This window comes from Elgaria multicarinata, chromosome 2 (genome assembly GCF_023053635.1).
Source record: "Elgaria multicarinata webbii isolate HBS135686 ecotype San Diego chromosome 2, rElgMul1.1.pri, whole genome shotgun sequence".
Classification (NCBI taxonomy): Eukaryota; Metazoa; Chordata; class Lepidosauria; order Squamata; family Anguidae; genus Elgaria; species Elgaria multicarinata.
Genome location: NC_086172.1, coordinates 81904544 through 81916806, shown reverse-complemented (window position 1 = coordinate 81916806; position 12263 = coordinate 81904544). Strand labels below are relative to the sequence as shown.

At 43.9% G+C, this 12263-nt stretch overlaps 1 protein-coding gene across 4 annotated transcripts in view; it reads left to right on the top strand.

Moving 5' to 3' along the window:
• SYT7 (synaptotagmin 7) overlaps window positions 1-12263 on the top strand; it is a 271828-nt gene that overhangs the window by 22648 nt on the left and 236917 nt on the right. The gene's annotated exons all lie outside the window — the stretch shown is intronic.

Below are 12263 nucleotides of genomic sequence, written 5' to 3'. Positions count from 1 at the left end.
CTCTTACTTCTTTTGACAAAGGGTCCAGAAAGAGGGTTTCAGAAGCCAAATACAGATCTCAGACAACTTCAGATGTGAGGAAGTAATCCTTGAGAAACCCTGATCCCAGGATATTTAAGGCTTTAAAGGCCAAAGACAGCACCTTAAATTGAGGCCAGAATTATATTCTGCCCACGCCACACAAAAAACTTGCCACAGAATTCTGAATCAATTGAAGTTTTTGGACTGTCTTCAAAGACAACCCACACAGAGTGCATTACAGTAGTCTAACATGTAAGTAAGTACAGTGAGAATGATTTCTTGAGAAAATGTAACTGAAAACCAAATGGAGTTGACACTCCTGGCTACTGCTGTCCCCTGCACATGCATAAAAGGCAAACTACTCCAGGAGTACCATCTTCCCCAAGCTGTAAAACTTTCTTCAGGGAGAGTGCAAACCCACCTAAAGCAGACTGAATACCTCTTTCAAGGACATCACCACCATAAGGCAATTGTAGCCAACAGGCAAATAGGCAGTGTTGTCTGTGTTTTCACATATCGAACCCTACTTTCCATCTTATTTCTGTGCAATTCTGTCCAAGCATCACAAGGCACCAGCAATTTTCTGAGTTTTGTGGTGTTACCTACTCCCTGTCCATAACTGAATAAGCCTGAGCCTTTGGGGAAACAGCAGGTTACAAATTTACAATAAATAAAAGAACATGCACAAATGAAAATCCTAACCATGTGGTGGTGGTGGGTTCCATTGGGAGAAGCCAGCCAGTGAATGCACACCTTTTCTTATTCCACACCATCCTTGTTACAATAATTCATGCCCTCAATTACTTCAGCCTCCCTTTCTACAGGGTTCTCAGTAGTGATCCCTATGGCTTGCAGAAAACTCTCTGCTCAATAGACCTGAGCTATTGTAAGTATATTACACCCACTCTCAGTTCTTGACATTGGCTGGACAGAAAAGTGCTGAATTGATTGCATTTGGTGTATAATACCCTAGACATTTAGAGCCTGGTTAAGATTCATGGCCACCTCTTCCCCAGTGTTATTGGCACAGTATCTACTATGCAAGCAATTTGACACTATGTCACCACACCTCAATCTCAGTGGGCATAATGCGTTTCTAACAGGGAACATTAACAATGTAAAATTAACCCCCTACTAGGGAATTCTGAGTGAGTCTCTGGCTATTGGCTAGAGTCAGGATGGGCCATGAAAAACAGAGCAGTCATTTAGGACATGAAGTTAGTCTCACAACACTAGGATGTGGGTTGGGGGAGCAATCTGGTGAAGCTGGTGGATGATAGGAGGCATTATCATATTTATTTTATGAATTTATTAAAATATTTCTGAATTGCCTTTCAACTAATAGACTTCCAAGGTAGTATATAATACAAAAATAAAACATAAAACACTGAATACAAAATACAACGTTAAAAAAAACTAATTTTAATTCTGGAAAAAGATCAATCTTAAGACAGACCAATACAATACACAGGAATGAGAGTAATGACCAGCTTATTGCAACAGTCACAAAATACAAAGCCAAATAAGAATGTTTCCACTGCTCGCCTTTAGGTCAACAGTGAAGAGGTCAATCTAATCTCTCTGAGAAGACCATTCCGTAGGTGGGATGTCACCACAGAAAAGCCCGTGTCCTGTATTTCCACCAATGTAGCTACATTTGGTGGTAGGACATAGACTAGAGCCTCAGGTGATAAACATAAAGCGTGGACAGACTTGCATGGAAGCAGGTGGTTCTGGAGATATCCTGGCCCCAAGCCCCAGAGTGAAGCTGTTGTATGTTTATGTACAGTGGCCACTCAGTTCATGTGGAACAAGTGACGTACAGACTGCTCGCTAGTCAATCTTCTCTGAATAGTTGTTATTGCCATAGCATCAGTCACATCAAACAGAAAAACAGAAGGAAGGGGTGGTAAATGTACACAAATAAGATAGAGAGGAAGACAGATTGGAATACCTGTGCACACTCACTTTGTCTCCCTAAGGACAAGCCTTCTGGGACAAGCAAGGGTGTAGAGCTGGTTCAGACACTGGAACAGATGCTTCCCGCCCCCAGCCCCTCATTTCATGCAGTCCTTACCCATGTATGAGATCATCTGAAGAATTTCTTGCATGAACAGGGCTATGCATAGATTATACTCCTTACCCATTAAACACTATTTCCATGGTCGCAACATTGAGAACTGAAATCACTCATGGCCACTTTAGACACGTGCATCCCAGTTCATGTGGTTCCATACTTTGGGGAGGATCACAGGGAGAAGAAAGCAACCATTTGACTAACCAAGGCAGCCTTTATGATATATGTGCTTCTCCACACTCAGTGCCATCCCACATCTATTTCCCTTAGCACCAGTCCATATGGCGATGTCAGCTGTGATAACCTGAGAGCAGAGAACCACAGAGCACCTTCTCATTGCCCTGCAATCCCCACTGGCAATGGTTAATTTCTAAAGAGAAGGAGGGAGGGGGATGCTGGGCCTCGGATCTGTCTGAAAGCCAGGTCCTTTACTTAGAAGCCCTGCTTTCTAATCCCAGACGTACAGGAGCTGGCTGCAGTTGCTGGAGGATGAGGGAAATGCATTTGGCATATAGTCAGAGGTATTTTCACTGCTATTATTGGTTTGTGTTCCAACGGATGGGTCCTGGCATGCAAAACAGGTTTTGGAGCTGAAGCCTGGTTCCAAATATAAGATCTATCCTGGGTTACATTTTCCTTCCTTAAACAGGAATCAGGAAGCATCTTACATTCTGATTCTCCTTCCTGTCCCCGTCTCTCCCCCCCCCCCCGGGCGTCCCCATCCTCTGTCGCTATAAATGCGAATAAATAATTGAAACCCTTGGAGGCAGAGTGGGAAAGTGATTTTGAATGCTGCTGAGGTGTGAGAGCTGGTCCAAGGCAACTGGCAGTCTCTGGCATTTCCTAACTCACATCCCCAAACACAGAAACTATTGCAGAAGGGCAAGGATTTCACTCAGAATGTAGCCCTGAAGGGATGCTCAACGCTGATAGTATAGGAAGCAGTTGAAGTGGTGCATTTTGTAACAACCACCCCAGCCCTCCTACTGTGAAATGTAGGGAGGGTTAGGGAACTGCATTAAATGTTTAATGAGAGTCTGACTGGGCCAGGATGGAGGAATCACAATCAAAGGAGCTATTCTTTCCTCATGGGTCACTGGTTTTACACAGACCTCACCCCACGGCAACACTGAAAGCCCTTCCTTCATGGCAAAGAACACATGAGGAAGCAGGAATATTAACTTTCATGATGCAAGCAAGTTCTTCACCCCCACTGAGAAGTGCAATGAAACTTTATCAAAATGGAGCCCGCTTTGCTGCTCTTGCTTGCTGACCTGAGGCAGAAGAGTCTACAGGCAGCCAGGGAGGTGGGGTTATGGTATCCAATCCAGCCAATAGTCTGGGGTGATGATAAGAACTAGGATCGGCTAGGAGAACAGGCCCAGACAGAGATAGGCAGCTGATATACAGGTGAAGAATTCAGGAGACCCAAGAGGGTCAGATACAAGATGTCTCTTGAGGCCTTGACTATCCCTCCCCATGGAGATCTTTAAAGGCACCTGGATCCTTAGCAGAGATTGGTGTATTGAGAATGCCTTTATGGAGTGTTCCTAGCACATGGCCATGCCTTGGAAAGGCTGGATGAAAGGAGTCCCTCTTGAAACTGTTCTCTTCATATATCAAACGGCACTAATCCTCCTCCTCCTCCTCCTCCTCCTCCTCCTCCTCCTTCATTTTTATGCCTAATTTCTGCCTTAAGGCACCCAAGGGTGCATAGCAGTTAAAAACAAAATTAGAAATCAAAAATAGCAAAAAGTGTGGGAGCAAAGCATCATTCCTGGAAGTGAGTAGGATAGCAGCAGCAGCAGTAATTGCCATGATCCCAGCCTCAAGCAACAGCCAGGACTTGGGCACAGAAGAAGAAGAGAAGCCAGTGGCATCTTTGCTGGAAAAAAAAACAGCCCCGGATGATGAGCCTGAGCCTGGCAATCTGGAGATACCAGAGCCAGAGAGCATTGAAGCTTGACCCGGAGAGTAAATCCTTTTCAGTCTAGCTTCCCCAAGGGGTCAAGCCCCACTATGCTAGACATCTTTTACTCCCCAGTGCCCCTTCATCAATGCACAGATTGCACCAGGCAGGAATTCACAGAGAGCTGTCGGAATGCTCAGCTCAATTTATTTCAAATTATTTTCAGACCACTTTTAAGGGTGGAACCCTCCAAAGGTGGTGTATTATATAAAAATAAATTCAAAGCAATAAAATCAATACAAATGGATTATAAATAAAGCAACAGCCCCCTCTTTTTTTTAAAGGCCAGCAAAGACAGTTGGGTCTTCAGAGCTTTCCTGATGGCCTGCAAAGAAGGGGCCTGACAAACCCCCAACAGAAGCTCATTCCTGATGCACCCATTTTTAAATTTAAAATATATCCAGGAGCTGACCTTTAAATCTTGTAAAGAATTTCTTTCCATCCCTACATCTGTAAAGGTGACCTCAACACCAGCATCCTCTATGACACGGATGAGGAACCTCCAACCTGCAGGTCTAATGAGGCCTCTGTGGCTTCCCCATTGCCCTGGCCTTGCCTCCTCTGCTATGGAAAGAAAAGCTTTTATTTCTGATCAGCTGCTGACCCAGGGAAGAACTGTTAAGGTACAGCCTTGCTTCCTGCAGAGATTTGTCCCATTTACTGCTGCGTAAACATGACACTCATACTTTCTTCTGAGTAGAAATGCTATTTGAAACTGCTGCTAAGTGATTCAACCCTGCTTCCTTCTGAGCCTTGTCCTGCTTACTTCTGAACAGATATGCTGCTCATGATTACTTCTGAGTAGACGTACATAGATAATATTTCAGATGCTGTGTGAAAGTGCTGATGAATGATTCAGTCCTGCTTAGTTCTGAGTATACATATCGCTTGTCCTGCTAGGCTGACTTTGCGGGGAGCAGATAACTCAGCATGCAGAAGTGATTTTGTGTTCTGTGCAATGTAAGTGTAGGGCTGGCTTCAGTTGGGCCTGGGTGTGGTGTTCAAGCTCACTTCTTGCATTCTTGTTAATATTTGCATTCATTTGGCCATTGAATGAATGCAAACATCATCGGGCTTCAAAATCTATGATAAAAGATGAGCAAATTGAGCATGCTGTGCTAACAATTATTATTTATTATTATTATTTATTTATATAGCACCATCAGTGTACATGGTGCTGTACATGGTGCTGTAACAATCTGAATACCCTTATTCTACTTACAACTTGTCTGCATGTGTGTAGAACTGAGGATGACTGACCATTTCGTATAGATTGGTTATCCATTAATGCACATTAATCATCATGCCATGCTCACGGCCAGATTGGATTTTTGCCATTCTTCCAGTACATGTTAATGAACTGAGTGAGGAAGTATATTTGTGGTCATGTCTGAGTATTCACTCAGATGTGATATCACAGAGCCTGGCTGCTCCCTTGGAGTTTTATCTCTCCTTATTGCAGACTGAGACAAGGGTTTGCCCATTTGCTGTTTGTTAGTTTCATTTTCAGCAATTTTCTGCTGAAGTTCTCTGGGTAGCTTACATAAAACTATTTAAAATATAGTAAAAAAAAAAAAAAAAACACCAACTGTAATAAATGCAAAGACAGATCAATAAAATCAAGCACAGACAGATGTCTGCTTGTTGGAGTTTAAACAAGCCAGAACTTCAGAAATTCTTAAAAGCCACTACTGCCCCCCTACCCCACAAAGCCTAGGAGAATTTTTGAAAAAGGTTTTCACCCAAAAGAATACAAGCAGATGCCAGGTAGCCTTTCTGGGAAGGGCATTCTATCACCGGTGTGCTATCACCAATAAGGCGCTTTCCTTTGAAGCCACTTGCTAGACTTCTGTAGGTACTGGTTCTCGGAAAAGGACCTCTCATGACTTCAAGATTTGGCTAGGTACATATAAGGGGAGGCAATCCTTCCACTTTAGGACTTTAAAGGTTTAACTGCCTATATATAGGCCAAGAATTAGGGATTAAAAAAACCTGGATCTCTGGGTAGGATCCAACTGATCCCTTGCACTGGTGGTTGAGGCTCTCCACCGATGGGTGTGGGAAGCCCCTCCTACTGGTGGCCATGACATAGTGCTTCTGAGGGGAAGCGCCAAAACAAGAGGAAATGCTTCTTTCTGAAGCGGTTGTGACCTCCCCCTTCCAGAAATGTTTCCAGACTACACCCAGAACATTGCCGCTGGTGTTGATAGGGCTGTGCAGATGCTGCTGCCAGCAGTAGGGGCTGTGTTCCACTGGCAGGGCTGGCCAGATGTGCACCAGGAACTTGCAGTGCTAGCCAACATCTTTGGATCCTAGTCTCTGTCTCTAAAATTGGGATGCTGCTGCCATCACTATTCCTACTGTTTATTCCACAGTCAGGAAATAAATGTGAGGTCCTGCTAATAGTGTGGTCAGTAAGACAGTGATGGTGACCAGCTAATCCAGAATCATCTCATTCATAACTTTTACATTTTAAAAAGAAGGGTTTTAATTAAAAAGCAGAACACTACTTCTGCTTAGATGGAAAGGCCAAAAAATCAACAACACTCTTCTATCTAATTCACTTTACTTCTTCTGGCAGATCTTCTTTAAAGCAAGCCATGTCCATACTTGTTTGGCTGCTTTATCACAGATTATTCCAGGATGACTTATCTGGCTACTAGCACGGCCAGATCTCCCATCAGACAAAGGATGCATGGCATCCTGGTTTCATGCAGGATTGGAGAATGCAATCATAGCAAGAATCAGACTGTGTCAATGTGAGTGCATGTTCATTCCAAGGACTTAAGGTGGAGCAGGGAGGAGAGAAAACCTTGCCTAATAGCACTGTAGGCCAAGAGTGAAGGACCCTTTTCCTATGAAAGGCCGTTGACCAACAAGAAAAGTTAATTGGGCACTGAAGCTGGTGGCATAGTTGAAAGTGGCCAGAATTTACAGGATTCCATAGCTTTCTCAGTGATTGGTTTTGCACAACACATTAATCCAGTCCACACTCCGTGGCTGAGTGTGAGTTGTTGTTAAACCATAGGTTGTTGAGCCATGGGTTAGCATGTTATCTGAACCCAGGATGTTTTCTGCAGTGTGACTAGTTAACCATGTGGTGTGGCTTATTTTTCTCAAACAAGGCACCTTGAGAACCCATGGTTTGTTTTTGGGTGGTTCAGGGTGGTTAACAAACCACACTGCATAGTTAAGAAGTCACTCTGTGAAAAATGCCCTGGGTTCAGGCAACATACTAAACCATGGTTCAACAAGCAACCCATGGTTCAATAACAACCCACACTTGACTATTGACAGTCCAGTGAGCAAAAGCAGCATGCAGAGAGATGAATGGTATCTTGGGTGGCAGGTTCCCCACTCCAGCTGTAGTGCAATCATATCAGGCCACACTTGTAATAAGTCAATTTAAATGGCTCTTCATTTTAAACAATAGCTTCCTGCTATCTTTGACACATGTTAGCTCTGGTTAAAATTGGACAGATAGAAAGGAATATACACATTCTTAATGGTCAATGTCTGATAGCTAGGAATTTATCAACCTGGCACTTAAGTCCATTTACAAATGAAAGGAAACCAATTATTAGTCTCAGGAAAAACTGAACTAGTTTAGCCATTCAGAGAAATCTGCAATTTCAGTGCTCTTGCAGATTCCATACAGGCTGAGCATAGAAGGAAAAAAAAATTAAAATGGCAGACGCAACGCCTCTCCTGCTGAGGTCGTCGCATGTCACGTGTAGACAGAGGAGGGATCTCGCGTTAAACACAACACGAGATCTTCCCTCCTCCGTCGCGGGATAACAGGTAGGTCTAGCTAAGGCCTCTGATGCAAAAGAGTCCTGCAGGGTGTTAGAGTCTATCAGATGGCTTGCAATTCATTTTCCATTTGATTCTGACTGCATGTTCAAGAGTTTTAGCCAGTACTGTGTGTCCCACAGTGTTGGCAAAACTTTTCCACTAGTGTTTGTAGAGATGCTAGGATTGTGATTGTGATCCCCGGTGTCTCTAACAGGGATTTGTCTGTGGAACACATGCTTCATTCTCTGTTGGGCTTGCATCTTCATTGTCTATACCAGTGTTGTTTCCCCAGGGAAGGTAGTCCATTCATGTTATGGCATGGGAAATAATCTCAGAATGCCCCTCCTCCCGAAGTGGAGGTTAGAAGGGTGCGGGGGGGGGGTGCCGAAGAGGGGAAAAGCAACCCTATTAAGGCAATACAACCTTGGCCTCTTTAGGCATGTCATGCAGCTCTGACAGACCTTCCATTAACCCCTTCATTTCCCTTTACACTTTCAGTTATGAGCGCTTTGTCTTTTAATTTCACATCTCTCTTTGTTTACATGCTCTGAACGCTACCATTCTCTCTGTCTTCCTGTAATGCTCCTTCCTTCTTGTCCTGCTCTATGCTCAGAACTTACAAGCCCCCATCCCCTTTTGATGTTGCCCAATCCAAATAGGAGCTATAGTTTACAAAACTGTTGAAGGGAAGTACAAGAAACCATGGTGGTGTCTTCACGGTGCCGGGTTGGTGCTGCCCCCCTCTCAAACCCCATGCTTCCCTTCCCCAGGGTGGCACCAGGTGATCCTGATGTGGAGAAGGGAGTGCAGGGTTTCTGGGTGGCCATCCAGGGACTGGAGTCACCCTCACTCTCTTCTTGGTGGAAGGCGACCACTGCAGTCCTTCCACCAGGCTCCACCCAGCCACACCTCTGCTGCAGCTCCAGAGCGAGGCAAGGAGCTGTCGTCTTGATGCGTCCTTGCCTTGCTCCAGAAAAAAAAGTCAGGGTAAGTCCCCGACTTTTGTTCTCTGCAGCTTCAGTGAAAACCCCCAAGGTGGGTGAACGATTTCAGTGTCATCATATAATTGACGCTGCGCCACTGCTCACCCACCCTAGGGGTTTCTGAGCGTTTAGACAGCCCCATCTTTCAGCCAATTATGGGATAATCGGTCACCAGGTAAAAGTTTTCTTTGAATCCTTATTGAAAAGAAGGGCCCATGTGAGGCAATTTCCCTGAAGTATTTTCCCTTTACCACACAGTATTTTTCACAGAGTTCACTCCATATTTAGTGTGGGGAAATTTGTCAGGCATACAATAATGAACAATCCTACTTTTAATGAGGAAGAAATCCCAAGTTCAGTGACGTCTAAAAAAAAAAAAAAAGAATTCTGGGTATTACCATCTCAGATGAATTGCCCACGGTTAAAAGTCACCTAGTGTGTATATCAGCCCTGGTTTATTTTCTCACTCTGGAGGTGCATTTTTTGGGGAGGGGGATTTGCTATTATAGATAGATAGACTTGTGGTAGAGAACGTCTAATCCCCTTATTTAATCCTGTTAATCTTTGGCTTCAGTGATGAAGCAATCAATTTTGCAAACTAATTATGTGTTGTGTGAAGAAGTATTCTTTTATCGGTTCTGAATTTACCACTTTCCATTTACATTTAATGTTAATCAACAGTTCTTTAGAGGGTGTTAAAAATCCCTTATTAGGAACAGAGAGTCACTTTGAGGTAATAGCTGTTGTTGTTGAAGCTTTTTAAAGACCAAACAAAGTCACATGTGGGGAGAAAGGAAAGAACAGCCAAGATAAGAAGAAAAAGCTTCTGTCTCCCCTGTTTCGGAGTTTAGCTGCTGGAGAAAAATCCCTGACAAAGCATGTATTACACACAACCTTAGTAGCCACTTGAAGTCCCAGCAAGGTCAGGCTAAAACATCGTTTTTAAGTTGTGTTTTGGTCACAGCAGCATTGCAACAGGAAGTTTGCACATCTTATTGTAGCCACACTATTATTGAACCAAAGGCAAAAAGCAGACAATATGGGGAGGAAAGAAGGAAAAAGGACAGGAAACAGTGAACCAGGGGCTGAGTCACATGACCATTTAAGACAATGGGCATCATCAGACGACCGTTTTATTGCACGCTCATTACTGGGCATTCATGGATTTTTGTGGGTCCCCATTCATGGTGTCGTCTGTGTCCTATGTGCCTCCTGCCCCTTCTAGCCTTTTTCGCACGACACACACACAAAAAAAGACTGAATTATTTTTGAGACAAAACTTGCCGCTATCTCTTGCTGTGTGCAGGAGAAGCAGCATGATCAAAATGGCCCACTGAATGGGCCATGTGCATGTTGTTTACCTCATCTTTCAAAATAGGAAGTAATAAGGGGATCAAACAAGGGATCAAAGACTAGGGATTAAGTCCAATGTCACACTAGTGGAAGTCTGCTAGTGCAACAGGACTTTCTCCTTCTCTCTTCCCTCCTGTAGCCTTCTGCACCATCCAAACATCTGCTCTGGAAGGTTTCTGGAGCAGATTATGTGGGTGTGTGGTGGACTATGAGTGGGTGAGGAACAATGTCCAGCCTCTGCTAATGGAAACAGTTCTGCCAATGGAATGACCTTCAGTATAGGGCTGTAGGAAACTCTACAGTGGCATGATAAAAACTGAGACCTGTTGAATCAATTTCATGAATCAATTAGGGATAGAGAAGAAAACGTTAAACGTCATTCCCCATTGAACCCACATCACCATCTGATGTGGGAAGTAGCTGTCAGAAGTGGGTCATTGCAATCCATCTTACTCTGGAAGGGTGTAAGCAGCCCAACAGAGATTGTGACCCCATTCAAATGGCAGAATAGTTCAGCAAGAAGAACCTGTTGCTGAAGGTACAGAAGGTCAGCAGTTCATCTCCAGTTTGGTTCTTACCAGTGTACCAAATGAACAGCCATATCCCTACTCATCTTTGGCTGTGAACTGGGGCTGATTTACATCAAGCAGGATATTCCACTGTGAAAGCGGTATGAAAGCAGTATATAAAAGGCAGGAGCCACACTACGGCTTTATCGCAGAATTGAAGTGCACTGACAACTATTGGGGCCCATCAACACATACCACATACTGCTTTCATAGTGTTATATCCTGCTTGGTGTAGATGTGTCATGGGCCCCAACAGTTGTCAGTGCACTTCAGTACCACTATAAAGCAGTAGTGTGGCTCCTGCCGTCCATATACCGTTTTCATACCACTTTCATAGGGCAATATCCTGCTTGGTATAGATGAGCCCCTAGTCTAAATCAGGGATGGGCAACTTGTGGCCCTCCAGATGCTTTGTCCATCAGCCCCTGCCAACATAGGAACATAGGAAACTGCCTTATACCCAGTCAGACCATGGGTCCCTCTAGCCCAGCATTGTCAACACTGAGTGGCAGCAGCTCTCCAGGGTTTCAGGCAGGATTTTTTTCTACCCTACCTGGAGATACTGGCAGTTCAGCCTAGACCTTCTGTGTGCAAAGCAGGTGCTTTACCAATGGTGCAGACCACAACATCTGGAGGGCTACCCAATGCCCACCCTGATTTAAATGTTTTCCATTTTCAATCCCCATTCATGCCATTTGTATAACTCATTGTGTCACTCGGGGCCATCCCTGCCCACAATCTGCATCAATGGCAATTGCTGGCAGGGCAGAGAAACTTATGATGTGATGTATGTTGTGCTGAATGATGCCTCTCTCTGTGTGTGTAAAGCTCCCAATGGGAATACCAATCCTCATGGTGATTGTAACATTTAAATAGGTTTTGTCTTGCTATTTTAGATTGCAGGCTCCTTAGAAACTGGAGATAAGCTTTCACTCACTGTTCATGCAACAGTAGGCACAGTGAAGCTCCAGGCACGTTTGGAGGCTCTAGATCCTATCGTAATGAAAGCAGCTAATTTGGCATACTTCTTTGTTCTACTCTGGCAGGTGCTATTTTTCAGATTCAAGAATGAGATGCCAATGGCAAAGGCAATAGCCATGAAATGAAAATATATCTTTTTTTCTGTTCTCTTGCGGAAACTTCCTTAGGGAAGCTGTCAAATTGGCCTAGTAAAACCTTGTTCTAAAAGGACAGAGGCCTTGTCCAATCAAAGTTAACTTAGCAGAACAGAGATCTGGAGAGTTACTGGAGTGATTTAACCAGAGACCTTGGCACTCATGATTACTTTTTTTCTGTTTAAATACTGTGCAGTTGTGTGTATTTGCAATGTTTGTGTGCACTCACTCAGACACACATACACACAAAAATACGTGTCTTGTTAGAACATTGAGCTATGGATTATTTTATGGGCTCCCATTGCTTGGAGTAACAGCACCAAGGCTGTTTTACCATGTCATACAGCTAAGCAAGCTTTGTCTCTCTTGTTCTTGTACTGT